This window comes from Podarcis cretensis, assembly GCF_951804945.1.
Source record: "Podarcis cretensis genome assembly, chromosome: 8".
Lineage (NCBI taxonomy): Eukaryota > Metazoa > Chordata > Lepidosauria > Squamata > Lacertidae > Podarcis > Podarcis cretensis.
In genome coordinates this window covers 62,828,282-62,842,453 of record NC_137177.1, presented here as the reverse complement: position 1 = coordinate 62,842,453, position 14,172 = coordinate 62,828,282, and the positions used below count along the sequence as shown (strand labels likewise).

The following is a 14,172-nucleotide window of genomic DNA, read 5'->3' as shown; positions in this document are numbered from 1 at the left end:
AATTTCAGCTTATTTTCTACCCTCTCCTCCTGCCACAACAATCAATTCCTCTTATAAATCTGATTAGATTTTATGATGCTTATTATTCAGAGCATGTCTCAACACAGCATTCACAGGCTTGAAGACTATTTGTTTAAATAGGGGGGAAAAGCAGCAGATAAATCTATAGGTGTTTTTTATTACCCCATTCCCAACCAGTTCCTCTCTCATATTGTAACATCAGTAATTGATTGCACACATTAATTAACATGTAAGGTAGAAATTCTGCATTATGCATGATTTATTTTCCTATCTAGTTAGTAGCATTGTCTGCCGACCTTGTGCTTCTAGGACATTGGACTCGATTTGGGTCCACACATAAATGCCAATGTTCATTCCCCCGAAAGTTATTAATGTCAGATATGAAATGAGATTTTTGATTTCACCTGCTTACTAAACCACAAAAGCTGTTTTGAATGAGGCAGGCTTAAAAACACAGAAATCTGAAAATGATCAATTGCTATATCTGATAGCATGCAGCTATGTTCATTAGATGTAATTTAGCAGGAGAGAGAATGGCAATACTTTTATAACGAGCCAGGGTCAAAAAATGGCTGTTAATTAAACAAGTCATGAAAAATGGGCATTGTGCATAAAATGTCCACCAGATATCCCACTTTATGATGATAGAAACCTGACCTGACAGAATGCCAAGTGTTGTGATTTATTTTTTTGAACTAAATGTTAAATTGGAAAAGCTTCCCAATAATTTAATATTTTATGATAAGAGATGAGCTAACATATACATACATATACCAAAGTTCCACACCAGCTCTAATGTGCATCTGGCATTTCTGCATTCGTAAATGGGACAAGTGTGAAGAGCTCTCCCCCACACTGAAGTGGACAGGGAAATCCTCATGAAAGAGCTTGAATCATTGACTGAATGGATGCCTGTAGAAGCAGAACAACAGGCTAAAGGATAGATCTGGAACTAGCCACTGTTACATGTTTCTCACTCTTATCCAAGTTAGAATACTTCAATGTGCTTTGCATGGGGCTGCCTTGAAAGACTGCTCGGAAACTTCAGATGGTGAATAACCCAACAGCCTTTGTGTCGGCAGGTGCTGTTCACTATTTTGATCACACAAACACCAATGTGACATCATCATCTTTCCTTGACTGCTGATCCATTGCCTGATTTTCCAGAGGAAGTATGCCACCACCAGAGAGGAGGAGGCAGGTTTGCAAAAAAGCAAGGACAGACACCTTGCATATGCTAATTTATATGCATACACATTTAGAAACAATTCCTATAATTTACATAGAAATGCAATACTTCTCACCATAGTGGGAAAGACTGTGACCAGGAGACTTCGTCATTCAAAGTACTGATGGTCCACTTTAAGGCCCTGCTCTCTCTTCTTAAGATATTTTTTTTTTGTTTATTTGTAAACCACATTTGAATCAGACAGTCCTTCAAACAGGGAACTTTTTCAAACAAAGGATGGTCAGCTGACAGCCCTTCAATTAGAGGATTGCCATGTATAAAACAGGACACATGGCCATCAGGGAGACACTTGGTAATTATTAATATATTTAGAGAACTGCCTTGCACAGGGTGGCCCAGTGAGCTTCATAGCTTCCAAAAATGACTCAAAAGTTAGGAGAAAAGAATTAGAGCAAAAGAGTCAGAACAATGTAACCAAAAAACTTTGTAACCCTCAGCCCATTGCTATATGCATCCCATGGACCAGTGTTATCCAGTTAAATTATGAGGAGGGTGGAGTAACCTAAATGTAACCTTTTGGTTTTCACTCCCTCTGACCCATTGGCCTATTGAGAAACATAGTCATAGGCATTATCTCAGTGTTGTTTACTTTAAAAAAAATGCTTTTAAACTGTGAGTTATTTCTAGACCAAATGTATCCAGCTTTGCCTTCTATCCATTGAGTTGCATTAAAGAGCCATCTGCTATCAGAATTTTTTGCATCCATGAAGGTACTTACCGACCACAATAATAATAAAGCAGAATGGTTTAGGTAAAAGAGGCTGAGAATTAGCTCTACATGCTCTGACTTTTAGCTCTTAAAAAGACTTTTTCGTCAATAGCATTTCGTAGGCATGTATTAGAGGGGAGGAATCTTAGCTACACAACTGCTGTTCAAATCAGTGGGAGTCAGGCAACCAAAAACGAATGCAGTGCTTTAAAGGAAAAACAACCAATACTTATTGCTCACATACAGTGGACACTTTTCAGACCTAAATATCTTACCCATTCTTACTGTTGTTTAGTTCCCACAAGAGGATCATTAGTTACTTTTATGGCTTTAATCACTTGCCAAATTTGACATTTCAAAACCAGGTCCCTTTCCTACCTCTGGCATTTTAAAAATGGTGTTCGGGGGGGGGGGGGAATGACACTGAAGATGGAAACCAAAGGAGTAAGCAGCCATTTTTCTCTCAACACCAACCTTCCCAATCCTCCAGATTTTGGACCATCACTCTTGCTATCTTGACCCATTCCAATCAAGGTTTAGCCCTAGCTATGGATGGATGACCTTTATTGAGAGAAGGACAACCCTGTTATTGCCACTGGATCTAGAAGCAGCTTTTGATGACATTGACCATACTATACTACTCAACTAGCTCTGTGAGATGGGTATGGGGAGCACTGCTTTACAGTGGATCCAGTCCTAGCTCCAGGGTCAGTTACAGAGGACAGCATTGGGTGATTATTTCTCAGCCACCTGTAATTTGTGCTGCAGAGTGCCATCCTGTCCCAAATGATATTCAACATATAGATGAAGCCATTAGGAGTGGTCAGGGGTGAGGCATCATTAGTACACCAATATTATCCAGCTCTGTTTTTCTGTGACATCTGAATAAAGAGTAGCTGTACAAACCCTGGACCGGTGCCTGGACTCATTGGTGGTATTAGAGTCTGAATCCTGGCAACAGAAGATCGGTGGGTGGGTGGTTCCCAAGACCAGATAACTACCTACCTTGGAGAGGGTCATACTGCTCTTTGTACATGCCATATAACAGTTCTGTCATCTTCAAACTTGGCTAAAAGTACTCACTTTGCTTTTTTCTAAAATGGCATGCCATTGTATAACATGATGGTAGGGGCTCTTAGGTAAATCTGAGAGTGTATATTGAGAACGCTGTCCAAAAATGTAAAATGTAGAAGCTTTGATTGTATGCCTTCAAGGGGTGGGGGACACATTGGAAAGTCTATCTCAGGGGTCTGCAACCTTTAAGACAAAAAGAACCACTTGGACCCATTTCCGAAGGAAAAAAAACTGGGAGCCGCAAAACCATTGCAACATTTAAAACAAATATATCTCCGGAGCCGCGGTCTGACAGCAAGCAGGAAGGTGACGTCGGGACGGTGCATGACTAACGCACGCAACACCCCCATGCAACGTCACAGCCAGTACAGCGCCCGCCACAGTGGGGAGTGTCGGGGTGCACAATGTGCCTCCTCCCCTCGCTAGTATCCGCCCCGGAGCCACGGCAAAGGTGTAAAACAGCCACATGCGGCTCCAGAGCCACGGGTTGCAGACCCCTGGTCTATCTCAAGACTTTTAAGACAAGGTGAGTGAATAAATAAAAATGAATAAACGAAAATAGAGCAGTCCCGGAATCTTCATTTTACTCTGGTGCTTTCCATATTACTTGGCTAGCAAGATCCAGGGAAACTGAGGTGGCAGGGGACATAACCCTACAGCAAGTGTGAAACTGGGGTGTGCTTGGTCCACTGGGAGCCCCTCTAAGTCATCCTGAGCTTTTTCAAAGGAGAGAAGGATATAAGTAAAACAGACAAACTGTGCTATCTAGGTTGCTAGTTAAAACTGGGTAGGATTTAGTCTATGCCTACATAATACCGATCTCCATAATGCCATGCTGTACTTTTCACTAGAGGCTGTTTTTTAGGCTCCCTCAGGATTCTAAATTTAGGGCTATTTTGACTACTAACGCTTGCTGAGTTCATTATTCCCACACCATGCTGAATCTGGAGGGATTTTCATTAGAAGTGTTTAATAAAATATGTGGCTTCCCACCCATTATTTACATATTTTCTTATTGGTCCTGCTCTCCTTTCCATTTTTCCCTCTTCGCACTCTAGCTGAAAACAGCATCCCACTTACTTTGGAGGAGTCCACTGAAATCAAAGGTTCCATTCTAGAAAAAGTGGGCTGTGGATTGTGGCCTCTGTGGTTTTAAATATAAAGCTACTAATAAATCCTCAAAATCCAGCAGCATAAGATACTCATTACAGGAAAACCAAAAATCTGTAGTGATGGTGTTTACATCACCACATTTTTTTATTAAAACAAGCAGCACACACAAACAAAATGGAAGAAGTGTGTTTGTTATTGGTTTTCAAATAAGCTTCCAATATGATGGTTAAAATTTGATCATAAGCTAAGGGGAAAGTTCTTTTTGCCATCTTTTTTTTATTTGGGGAGGGCAAAAGAATTGTTCATATAAGTTTGAAATGTCTCATTGTCTAAAGAAAGGCAATTCATTGTTCACTTTCTGAGACACAAAGGTGCCATTGTCCTCAATCTTATTCTCTCACACCAGAATATCCTACTGTTCATTTTTTTTAAAAAAACCAACAACATAAATGACAACAAAAAATTCAGCTACTCTATAATCATGGATCTTTATGCTTAGCCAAATTCCTTTTTCAACTATATTAGCTTCTTGATTCCCATTACCATCTGAATAGTCCTGAAACAAAATGGCTTGTTTGCATGACCAGGAATACCCAAGATTGTTTCAAAAGCAGTTGGCTCCAGTTTATTATCCCTGTCTACAAGGAATTACAGTTGCTTCAGCCACAGATGAGCATTTGTCTTGGGACATTTTCAGGTCACTGTTTTCACAGAAGGTAATTGGGGGTATGGATCAGAATACTATGGACCAGTGATAACAGCTCAGGTAGAGGAGAAAGATTGAATAATTGCTCATCTCTGAATTTAAATATGTTGAGTTAACTCCCTAGATTTATGAGTTCTTTAAATTTCCTTCTCCTACAAACAGCCTATAGTTCACCTTTAAACACATAATAAAGCTGGTGACCAAAGTGAGCTCAAGGCTTGTTGTGGCAAGAAAAATTAATATGTAAAGTGTCCAACCTCTCGTTCTTTATTCTGCTTAATCATCATCAACAACACCACCAGCATTATTTTTTTAAAAACCACATCTGCACAAGAAATACCAGTTTTACCTAAGCACTGGCAGTACATAGTCTACATCCTATAACCCCATGGCATGGAGTGTTCCCACTGTCCATTCTTTTGCAAATCATTTTATGTAAGACTTAATCTTTTATTTGAGGATGTTTATGAGGGATTTGCCAGTGAACGCAATAATTGCATATTTAAATATTTAGGACAAATGACAGGATCCGATTTTATTTTATTAAGTTCTTCATATCCTATGACTATGGGAGAAAAGAGAAAAGAGCTAATTGTTGTGCAGACAAAAGGCAGACTGGTTTCCACCCTTGGTATCTCCAGACATAATATCTGAAGCAAAGGGGCTAAGCATGAGAGCTGAAAGAGTCACAGCTAGTAAGGCTCAATGATACTGGTCTATAGGGACTATTATGAAGCTGCCTAGCGTGCAAATCTCAGAGGGACGCAGTACTGACCTTGGAGGGACACAGTTTTATACAGATTATTTTTCATTGTATCTTATACATTTCTGATAATATTTTGCTTTTATTTTATATTTTGAAAAAAATTATCATTTTTGAAGTAATTCATATATTACAATTGGGGTTTTTTATGTAAGAGTGAGACTGGAGTGAGATTGGAGATTATGTAATATACATAAAAAGTGAAAATGCACTTTATTTTAACTCTTTTAAATACCCGCATCTTAATCTTATGTAGAAAATGTATTCATTTTAGTGGTGAGCTGTGGCTGATAAAAAAAAAAATGACCATCTGGAGTTCAATACTCCAATACAAAAAAAGCAAAGGAGCAAGCGAAGCAAGAAGGGTTCTTCCTGAAATACCTTTCTACACAGAAAGCAACAGAAGAGCATGAATATGACTATACTGTTGTTGAAACTAGCACTGAAGAAGCTGAATGTGGCGTTCCTGCTATATATGATATAAAAGCTAAGACAAAAGTTTCACAAAGCCAAGATGTTTCTGAAAAACACACAGACGAAAAAGAGGATGCCAAGAAAAGTGAGATTACTACAGTCTGCAAACAAGGATGGTACTGTGCCTGACTTGAATTACCCTGCTAGCTGGCCTAACTATTGCAGTGACAAATTGTGATATCTTATAATAGAACTGCGTTTCCGTGCGCTGCTATGGTTCGCCAGAAGCGGCTTAGTCATGCTGGCCACATGACCTGCAAGCTGTCTACGGACAAACGCCAGCTCCCTCGACCAGTAAAGTGAGATGAGCGCCACAACCCCAGAGTCGTCCACGACTGGACTTAACAGTCAGGGGTCCCTTTACCTTTATAATACAACATGGACCACAGCAAGTTGTCTCACATGATTTTCCCAAAGACTAAAAAAACCAAAAGACTTCCTCCTGTATATGATTATCATTACTTATTAAATTTGCATACTACCCTTCATCCAAAGATCACAGGGTAGTTCACAACATAAAAATATAAAATGAGAACATAAAACACGTAATAAAATAAAACCAAACCAATAGTCCCCCCAAATTCATTTAAAAGGCCATAGAATGTAAATCAACTGACCTAGTTACAGAAAATTAGTTTTCACCTGGTGCCTAAAGATATGTAATGAAGGTGTCCAGCGAACCAACACAGAAAAGACCCATTCTCATATTGCCACCTTCTGGACCTCTTGTGGAGGAGGCAAATGAGGAAGAACTTCAGATGATGATTGCAGGGTCCAGGTTGGTTCATAAGTGGAGAGGTGAAGAAATGTGTCATCAGTGGTTGATATATTCAAGCTCAAAATATGTGGATTGGGGGTTTTTTTTGTGTGTTTTTTTTGTTTGTTTTTGCTGCAAATTGTTCAACAACAACTAAAAGCTGCATCAACACTACAAGAAACAGGTTCAAAGGAGTGGAAGAACATTGGAGCAATGCTGTCTTCACAGGAGAGGAATACTGATCATTTAGAAAACTATCAGACTTGGGGAGAAACTTGAATTGTGCTTATCTAAAGGAAAAACAATTGATGGTATTAACCAGCAGAAAATTAGGCAAGAAGAACAATATTAGTGACAAATCTTGGAATGCTTGATTGCTTTGCTCAGAGTTCTTGGCATGCAAAACTTGGCATTGTGTTACAACTCAAAAGTTGTACAATGCTAGCAATGGATTCATTTTTCAGTTTGTAAAATATCTAGCCCTTTTCGACCATATAATGAATGAACATTTGCGCAGATCAAGAAACAGTGGCTCACTTCCTAGGAAAAGATATCCAAAACGAGCTTATACAGCTTCTAACAGGTGCTACAAAGCAGGAGGTTTTAAAGGAGACTAGGGGACGCGGGTGGCACTGTGGGTAAAACCTCAGCGTCTAGGACTTGCCGATCGCATGGCCGGTGGTTCGAATCCCCACGGCGGGGTGAGCTCCCGTCGTTCGGTCCCAGCTCCTGCCCACCTAGTAGTTCGAAAGCACAATTAAGTACAAGTAGATAAATAGGTACCGCTTTCTAGCAGGAAGGTAAACGGAGTTTCCATGTGCTGCTCTGGTGCCGGTTCGCCAGAGCAGCTTCGTCACGCTGGCCACGTGACCTGGAAGTGTCTGCGGACAGCGCTGGCTCCCGGCCTCTAGAGTGGGATGAGCGCACAACCCTAGAGTCTGTCAAGACTGGCCCGTACGGGCAGGGGTACCTTTACCTTTACCTAGGTGCCTTTATGACAGAAACTCTTCTTGGACTGCTTGAGCAGTTGGAATTACCAATTGAGAATCTGTGTGACCAGGGCTATAATAATTATCTTATTTATCCACTCTTTGTCCTCCCAACCCCTGAAGTCGATTTCTCGTGTCCCTCCCAAAAACAACTCACCAGGTCATGTTCTCTTCCTTGCGTCAAATAAGCTTCTTTTTGCTGCCACTTTAAGAATGTAAGAGGGAGCTTGTTTTTAAAGGACAGGTCAAGTACAAATCAAATCTGTACTCCAGCTGCCTGCAGTTTTACTCATCTGAGTAAACTGCTCTTGAAAGCAATACGCCTTGTCATTGCTGTTGGGACAAATTACACTGGCCTTAGATTCTGATGCCTTTGTTTGAACACTTTGTGACTTTCAGCTCGTTCTGGGTGATGGTGCAGGCACAGCAAGTTGCGCAAACCAAGCTCCCCATTTTTACACAGATCAGTTAAAACTAGATGAATTAGATGGCAGCAAGAAAAATGTGTGTAAATAAAATAAATGCTTGGTTACATGGACGATTTCACAACCAGCATGCTACATTTTTTCCTTTTTTAAAAAACATTAGATTACCGCTAAAATGGTTCCAATTCAAGATCAGGAAAGATAAACACTTTTTTGATTAAAAATAAAGCGGTAGAGTAATTTGATTATAGTTAGAATCAGATACTACATTCTGGAGGAGAACAATGTCTTTGAAACTATACAACTCACCGGCTGCATAACTGTGATTTGCACATTTAAAATGATAAATTTAAGGCTATCAATAGTAAATCAATTGCAGGTAGAGCAGATAAAACTGGAATAATTCATCATATTGCTATATTGAAAACACAAAGAGGACAGAGAAATAATGGAAGGTTTTGACTTTAATTTCAAATCTGGTTTTAGGTTTTTCAAGGACAATCCTTTCTGCAAAAGTTTAACATATACGTAAAAATAATCCATCAGCACATCTGATCCAAATATACTAATGATTTTTATTGGTCAGATCTTGAAAGCAAGGTTTATTTTAATAGAGTATGCATTAATTAACCCAACATGTACTATCTTTCAGCATATCTGGCCAAGTACTTTCATTTACACATGTTTATTGTGAAATGTTTGCATTCCCAACATTTGAAGCCCACACACAGATTATTTCATTCTTTTAGAGCACTTTGCAAAAGTTAAAAGGAGTTATTGTTTTTGATTAATACGTCTTTTGGAAAAAAATGTTCCAAAGACCAGATGCTTAGAAGAAACACATTCTTCATTAAAACATCAGAGCTGCATTCATATGAAAATGAAGACCTTAAGCAGAAGTTAAACAGGGCTGACTTTTGATCACTAGGTATTCCACAGAGCATGAACTTTGTCCACTGTTGCACACAATTCACATAAGATTTTTTTTATTTTTTTAAAAAAAACATTTTAGCAACTGATTTAATTGTATCATTTTGCATGTATACCCACAGTAGATTCACAGATATGTGGAGTGGTGTGTTACAGATGGGAGTTCTAAAGCTGTGGTTGTCATCTTTTGATTAAGAAAAGGAAATGATTTCACTAAAAAGACATTCTCTCTTGTGTTGTTTTGTTTTAACTTAGTTTGTACTTTCCACCAAACTGGACATATTTATTGAGTCTCATAAGTTACTTCACGGTTACCAACATCACTGTAATCTCAACAAACTATCTTTTTTCTTGCCAATTATCTAAATATCATAACTATAAAATATCTTAAAACATTCTCTGTAGTATAAACATCTTAGCTACAAACTCTTAAGTGTAAACAGTATGATGCATCAGAATGATGTTAAGCGATGTTATAAAAACTGCTCTTAAAAACTAAACAAAAATGTTAAGCTTCCATCTGGTTTATGATTTTTCCACTGCAGAACTGCTGCTGTGTGCCAGTTTACTGAACCATGGCTTGCTAAAGAGATTGCTGGGGTCACAGAGAGAGAGAAAACAAAGAGAAGGACTTTAATGCTTGAGTTTTTCTCCTTTTCTCTTGTGTCACCCTGATACATCTCAGAAGGAATTAAGGGTACAACACAGCATATATTACATTTTAATAGTTTCAGGTTGTCTGTTGAAAGGATAAGCCTTTGCACAAAGGTGTCATTTAAGTAATTGTGGTCAGCTCCTTTGTGGCAGTATACCTGTGTTGCCATAACCAAACCAAAACTACTTTGTGCTGTATGTACAGGGTTAAAAATAGACAGTAAACTGAAGATGGGGTGGGGAGGGGAGGGTAGTAACAACTCCCAGGCTCACTTTGAAAGCCCTTATTTGAGTCGAAGGGAATATTAATATAGAAATCCTGAGGAGTTTTCCACTGATCCCAAAGACTAAGGGAATCCACATAGCGTATTAAACTTTTCTACAGGGAGTTGTTAGAAGCAAATGTGATGCTTAAATAGTTTCAGGCAGAGAAATTGATTATCTAATGGCCCGATCCTAAGGCTTGCTGTGCTAGGGAATAAATCCATAGGTTGGAAGGGGCTGGCTGCTGTGCCTGTGCAGAATCACAGACCATTACACTGTTTCAGCGACATTACTCAGCATGGCAGGCTACTGTGCCAGTGCAAACATTTAGGACTGGTTTGCCAAGCAAGTATGTTGCAACTGTAGGGCTATAAGGAGCTCTGATTTCAAACCTGGGACTCTAGAAGCTGGACCCACACACCTGACTTTCTGCACCGCTGCCATCTGTCAGAAGAGAGCATTGCTGAGCAGTTCTCTGTTGCCCTACTGCAGGTGGTCAAAAAGCTACAACACCAACAGGAGTCAGGTGATGCAAGGGACCAATGGGGTTCCTCATGGCCCTTTAAAGCCTGTTGGTTTGCCTCCGGGTCTCCTGGCAGTGGAGACATGAGGATACTTGAGCCGTACTTCTCAGTTCCAAAGTAGTCACATTAACTCAGGGCCTCTTCACTAACTTTGAAGAAGGTCAGAGTGAATTATGGAGAAGAAGCATTCTCCCTACCCCATAAGATAATGGCCATGTCCGGACATAAACAATGGCTAGCCATGCAGGAGTGAGCATCCATAGCATCCATTTCAATTCTCCCCACTCTTCCTGGATCCTGATGGCTCATGCCGAGAGGAAAACAAACATGATCCCCAGCTTAACATGACATCTGAAATGGGTTTGTGGTTTGCTTTGCTCCCAACAAACCACAAAATATAGCCAAGGTTTGTTCTTGATTCACTGACACTGGTTTTATGGGGCAAAATACACTATGATCTCTGGCATGAACCTATCACTAAGTCAGGAACCATGGTTAGGTTTAGCATGAGCTGAAAGGTGCTGCGAGGAGCAAGGAGGTGGGAGCAGGTACCATTTCATTTGTGCATGGAAAGGCATTGTTTGTACTTCCCTATGGGATATGAACACAGTCTATGTAATCTCTAAAACCCTTTTCATATGTTACACTGGATTTGGAAAGAGAATTGTGTGCAGAAGTCTGCTCCCCCTCCATGTATTCAATAGACTGACTGATTAAAATATACAGGTACATCACTGTAAACATATAGAGCTCATCAATCTAGCAAGTATATCCATGTGCTTGCTTATGCCTTCAAAACTGTACCATGATGACTTTTCATTAAAACCAGGACTTCCACTGCCTCCAATGTAAGTAATTCATGTATCAGACACTCTCATTCTCTCTCACACCCACCCTACATCTTACTTAATGTGTGCCATTTCATTTCCAGATGCTCCTCACTGCAACTTACTTGGAAGTGGGGACTAGTTTGTTTCAATATCAAGCTCATAATAATGGAGTGGTTTTCACAGGGTTTCCTCCAGATTTCATGTACCACAAAATGTGCATCCATTGTGTACCAAAAGAAGAGTTTATGTGGTAGAATCTTCATATGTCATAAGACCTGTCTGGCCTCAAAATTATTTTTTTGTCTTCCAAGAGGAAGAGGAAGGATACTGCTTTCATGGATCACATTTTTTCCTGTTTGCAGTCTTTTAAAAGGCAGCATCTCCATAAGAAAGCTTGTTCTGTTCTCTTTTAACCAAGCAGAGGAATCATTGTACTTATGGAAATATTTATTTCTATTTACACTTTTCCAAACTCAGAATTAATGTGGGCCCCCATCAACCTAATAGGCTAAGAACACATCAGACTACACTAGTGAAACACAGTGCAATATTGTCTTACCTGGAACATATAGAAAGTTGTGGTCTTAGTAGTCTGTACACATGATCAGGAGGAAAGATGTGATCTATGGAAATCCTGGTTCAGACAAGAACTTAAAGCAGGTTGCTTAATCACTCTGCCTCAGTTTTCCCATCTGTGAAAACAGGAAATTAATGAAGTAGAATAAGCCATAAAAACAGAGGCGGCAACTGTTGCTCACTTAAAGAACCTGATAACAGGTCCACTGTGATGGTAACTGTTTTCTGATCATATGATATGACTTTCCATACTTTCAAATGAAACTAGGGCTTTTTATGACAATGAACACTGTGCACAACAAAAGAAACGTTTGCCTCGGATCCTTGTTTTGGTCCATCACCATCAGGTCTGTACAACATAAGGCCAGGGGGTGGGGGTGGGCTATGACAGTCCCACCCTGCAACTATCTGCAGTCCCACCACCTACTTGTTGTAGCTTTCCCCCACCATTTTGTGAAAACATCTGCAACCTGCACAAGCCAGTCAAAACAGCTGAATAGGAAGCATTAGGACCCCCTCCACAAAATACATTTAAAGCAGTATTGTGCCACTTTAAACAGGCATGGCTTCCCTTAAAGAATCCTGGGAAGTGTAGTTGGTTAAGGTTGCTGACAGCTGTTAGAGAACTCTAGGAATTGTACCTCTATGAGAGAAGAAGGGAACTTTCCTAACAACTCACAGCAGCTTTAACAGATTATGGCTCCTGGGATTATTTGGGATTACTGTTTAAAGTGGCATGATACTGCTTTAAATAAGTATAGTGTAGATGGGGCCTGGGTTAGAAATATTATCCACTACCGATATACTGGGATGCCATCCTAGAATTATTTAAAAGGCAAAAATGGCCCTGCTTTACATTTGCAATTGATTAAATATTATTCACACCCACACCCATCACTGCTAATGCGGAAAATGCAGGATCAAACACACCATGAGAAGTTTTGCCACATTACCTCTACTAAAGTCAGTTTACATTTTTTCAATGTTGCCCCCAAAAATATTGTTTGTGGCCATTCCAGAACCTATTTCATGAACTGCCAAAGTACCTTTTACTAATTTGTGTAGTACACGAGCTTTCCTTTTTCATAATAGATTTTAAGGTCACATTCTTGAAGATTTGCTGAGAGCAAATTTCAAACTGCGTGTTGCATTGCAATCTGCAGTTCACAATCTTAGTTAATTATATGAGCCATCCAGTCAAGGAACAAAACAACAGCAGCAGCAACACTTGACAGAACGGATCAAAATGTGTGTGTGTGAATATGAATATACAATTGAGAATTTGTGCTGTGTTGGTTACTTCTAAGAGCTATGTGCTATTGTTTGTACCCCTAATTGGATGACTAACTGACCGACACAGCAGAAAATTTGAATTGTATACTCACGTTGTCATTCAACTTGCTCTTTGCACAATCATTGGATAGCGACGCAACACATCCAATCGGAACACAGCTCCACACCATTCACACAGCCAATCATAGCACAATGAATTGTAACATTTCAACAAAATCAAGAAGTATTCACTGGAGAAAATCTGCAAACGACTGTGGAATGACATCCCTGTGATCTGCTTGGAGATATGTCACCAAATGAAGAAAAGCAACATTTAAAGTATTTCAGCACTACTCTAAATAGCTGATTCCTCTACATCATAATATGGAGAATGAAGCTTCTGCACCTTAATTAATAGTGCAAAAGAAGACTAGGACCTGGAAAAGGCCAGGGTTCAAATCCCTATTTGGACATGGGTGACCTTGGAAACTGGCCACTGTCTCTCAAACTAAACTACCCCACGGGGTCATTGTGGGGATTAAGCGAGGAGGGGGAAAACCATATGCACCACCAGTAGGATATAAATACAAGAAATCAACCAATAACAAAGTGGCTTGTTTGTGTACTAAGAAGGATGTGAGCTGAGGCTCATTGTGCTGGATTTGTGATTCTGTGGCTTCTTCTCTTTTCTTTTTTTAAAAATATCTGTCACAAAGCTTTGTTGGCCTCTTTCAAGACGCCTCTGGTGTGAAGCTTGACTATAACACTCCTCTGCATTAGTGCTGCCAAAGTCCCAGTTTTGGGGATGTTCTCCCACTCTGCGTAGGCTTCTAAATGTCATG

At 39.8% G+C, this 14,172-nt stretch overlaps 1 protein-coding gene across 3 annotated transcripts in view; it reads right to left on the bottom strand.

Moving 5' to 3' along the window:
* Nucleotides 1-14,172, bottom strand: part of ZNF536 (zinc finger protein 536) — a 453,697-nt gene that overhangs the window by 313,525 nt on the left and 126,000 nt on the right. For 2 of the 3 annotated variants that reach the window (XM_079988706.1, XM_079988708.1), the window contains exon 1: nucleotides 12,042-12,172. The exons of the other annotated variant lie outside the window; for it this stretch is intronic. The gene's annotated coding sequence lies outside the window, so the exon portion shown is untranslated. Of the gene's footprint in view, nucleotides 1-12,041; nucleotides 12,173-14,172 lie in introns of those variants that run through there. 3 annotated transcript variants of the gene reach the window in all.